The sequence below is a fragment of the Humulus lupulus genome, chromosome 7 (genome assembly GCF_963169125.1).
Source record: "Humulus lupulus chromosome 7, drHumLupu1.1, whole genome shotgun sequence".
NCBI lineage: Eukaryota > Viridiplantae > Streptophyta > Magnoliopsida > Rosales > Cannabaceae > Humulus > Humulus lupulus.
In genome coordinates this window covers 149,605,564-149,609,308 of record NC_084799.1, presented here as the reverse complement: position 1 = coordinate 149,609,308, position 3,745 = coordinate 149,605,564, and the positions used below count along the sequence as shown (strand labels likewise).

The window sequence follows — 3,745 nt, the reverse complement described above, 5'->3', positions numbered from 1 at the left end:
CTTATGAAAGTTTAAAATATTTTATATTTTACTTGGTATTAAGGGTAATTGTCTTGTGTGTAACTATTTTTCTCCTTGCTTATCAAAAAACAAAGAAAACAATTTTTTTTTACATTCATTCTCTATGTTATTCCAGTAATAAACAAAATCAGGGTCTTTCACAAGGGAATTTGATTAGAGTTTGAGAATATATTTTTGTACTAATTTCCACCACTTCATATCATCCCATATAATATACCAATTTATTGGCTGAGATGTTTTTATTTCATATACATATACATATGCATTATGCTTTGTTATGCTGTCATAAGTACAAAACACACTTTTTTTTTTATTTTTTATAGAAACATACTTATTTGCCAACATACCCGGTTTATTTATTCAGAGCAAAACAAAAGGAGAAAACCAACCTCCCTCTAGATCGCCTTACCCAATATGACATCAGACAAAACTTTCTCTCTCTCTCTAAGTGTAATACTCATACATGATATATAATCACAAAGCATAATCACCCTAAACTTACAAAAGACACAAGCCATACTCAACTTTGTGGTCCATTTTCCAAGTGAAAAACAAATGAGCTCTGATCCGATGCACCAGACCCGATGCATTTTGACTCCTACTCCTCGTTGACTCTCCCCATTTTCAGAGCTCAGACACCCAGGTGAAAACTAACCCAAACACCCACTAAACAACTAACAGGTCCTTTTTATCTCTCTCTCTGTTCAACTTTCTTATGGAAGCCTTTTCTTCTACTACATCAACAGATCCAAACAGAAACAGTACCTTCTTTGGTTCTTCTTTGCTTACTTCTTAGGCTCTGATAAGCTACTCAGAAGGTTCCCCTCCCATGCATCATCTCTTAGTGATCATGATCATCATGAAACAGATCATGGGTACATTGAGAAAAGAGTTATTAATGGGTTGTTTCTCTCTCCTACTCTTGGTGATGATAATGATTTTAGTGTTTGAGAATTCATCAACTTCTGCTGATGGGTATGCCAAATTTGAAAGCTTCAAAGAAGGGTCTGCCTCAGAATATGATACTAGTCCTCTTCAATCCAATACACCAGGGTTAACTGTTGGAGGAAACAAACATGGAGATAACACTGATTCTACTCTTGTTGATGAAAAGAGAAGAATTCACACTGGTCCTAATCCTTTGCATAATAGATAAGTTTTTTTTACTTTCTATAATATATAAATAACAACGATGATTTCTCTTCATTCATTTTCAAGTTATGAGTTCTTTTATCTTGTTTAATATTTTTGTTTCATTTATTTAGTTTTTTTTTTGTTTTGTTAGAATTACTCGTATATAAGATGGCTGAATATTCATAACTTTATCATTGTGTGTAAATGTCTATATGAATGTTTTAAGACAATAATGCAATTGCCCATGTAAGCAAGTTTTGGTCTTTGAGGATATTGGTGAGATATTGTTGAGTTTTTTTTTACAAAAATAAAAATAAATAAATATTGAAGTTTTGTATATATCTATGTATAGAAAGAGAAACCGAAGAAAAATGTTACCATATAGATTGGCACATGTATGGAGTTGTTGAAGTATGACTCTTTGAGCAGGGTTTGTTATGGTTGGTAATGGTTAATTAACATGACTTTTAGAATTAAGGTGCAAATTGACAGTACAGCTGTCTTTTTCTCCTTTAATGATGATTCAATTTTAATTATTACTTTGCCTAATGATCTTACAGGAATAAATCTACTCCACATAATCATTTATGCAGAGTTTGGTCCATGTTGATGACATAACATTTTGAATGTTTTGTTATTATTTTAATTTTTAGCTGCTTATGACTCCACATATTCATTTAATATTGCACACAAGTCAAGATGAATAAGCACCCTTGAAAAAAATTAAGAAAATATCTTTTAAAAAAAATAAAGAAAATAATATTTTGTTAATTACACAAAAAAAATTGTAAGAAATTTTTTACTTACGTTTGTTTATCATATATAAAAGAGTACGTGGTTAGAATACTAATAGGCAGGAGCTAAAAGTATATGCTTTGAATATTATCCTAGATCTTTAAAAATTTCTATATCTATATAAATATATATATATATATATTGCTTCATTTGAGACTGGGATCATTTAGTAAAAAGTAATTAAATAAACTTGAGCTTCATTTGCAACATAATCTTTATTTGGTTGAATAGTTTCTGAAAGTATTTTTTGTTCACAATATTAAAAAAAATGTTAAATAAACACCATTGTATAAACTATAATATCAAATTATGATTAGTTATTTTTTCGTCCTTAAACTATTGTGAATTTATCATTTTGGTCTCTTATTTATAAAGGTTCTCATTGTAGTCCTCAGACTTTAAAAATTGTTATCTATTAGACTTATTTAACATATTCTGTATTTTGTTTTAATAAAAGGAACGATAACAAACAATTTTTCTTTAAGTTTAAAGACATACTAAGTTTAAACAGAATCATATATCTATCAAGTTACAAAGTAATGAGGTGGACCATTAGTATTAAAGACCAAACAACTATCATCATTATTATTATTATTAGCAGTAGGAAAAATACCAAATTTGACCCCTGTGTTTTTCTCAAATAGACGACCGACTCTTGTGTTTTGTTAAATGATAATTCGGACTCCGTGTCTTACAAAATAGATCAAAATAGTACCTTATACCCAATTTTGGTCAACAAAATATCAAATATAATATTTCATCTCAGCTCCTCGACCACTTCCTCTGCATCTCTGAACCCATTGCATTACTAATGACCCAAGAATTGATCTTATAATTGAAAATATTTTGACCAAAATCAGGTCTAAGGTACTATTTTGATTCATTTTGTAAAATACATAGTCTGAATTGTCATTTAACAAAATACAGGGATCGATCGCGTATTCGGGAAAAATAAGGGGCCAAAATGGTATTATTATTATTATTATTATTATTATTATTATTATTGATGGTGAGAACTCGTCAACCAAATTAAGTCAGAAAAACAGAAATGTAGAGATTATCAAAAGAAAAACTTTGAAGATCAAATTGAAAACTTAAAGAACACTTGTAGAAGAAAAATGATGAACTGAAATTGTATTTCTTATGATGTAGTGCTACAGTGATTTTTCTAACCCCCTTCTAAGTGGAAGTGGAGTTTCTTTAATAGTGGGCTCTAATGGCCCCTGATACAATGTGGTCCAGGGGACCAGGCAGTACGCAAGTACACTGTCAGGAGAGTGGTTTCAGAGGTAGTGGTGTTGGTACCAGTACATGGCCAGGTACCATGAGGATGTCTCCACTACTCGACCATACGAATGTCAGAGGAGTGGTGCAGGTGGTAGTGGTGTCGACTCTGACATCTAGCCACAGACGCGCACGCCATGCCCCCCTCTCCTGGCGTTCCCACTACTTGTCTGGCAGGGATACCATATTCGTACTCTGACTCCTTTAGGTTTGCAGGCACATTCCAAAAGATACGTATGAGAGTTAAAATTTGCTGGCTGGGCTAAGGGGGCTAGGTGTGAGAGGTCCCGCGGGGTGCCCAGGCACGTAGTCAAAGCGAGGCCATCTCACGCAAGATCCCTAAGGGCATCACTGGCATGCACGGGTGCTCCTGGTGGTGTGGCATGGCATGTGCGAGGCGAGGCCTCGCGTGGCCCCTCGGGTGCGCCTGGTGGTGTGGCATGGCATGCACGAGGCGAGGCCTCTCGTGGCCCCTCGGGTGCGCACAGACGACGCGAGGCGGGGCCTCGTG

At 34.2% G+C, this 3,745-nt stretch overlaps 1 long non-coding RNA gene across 1 annotated transcript; it reads left to right on the top strand.

The window, feature by feature from the left end:
- The first annotated feature begins 361 nt into the window (after positions 1–361).
- LOC133788714 (uncharacterized) lies at positions 362–1,227 on the top strand. Its single transcript, XR_009873350.1, has 2 exons — positions 362–664; positions 768–1,227. It is a non-coding gene; the product is annotated as an uncharacterized LOC133788714 (long non-coding RNA).
- The last annotated feature ends 2,518 nt before the right edge of the window (positions 1,228–3,745 follow it).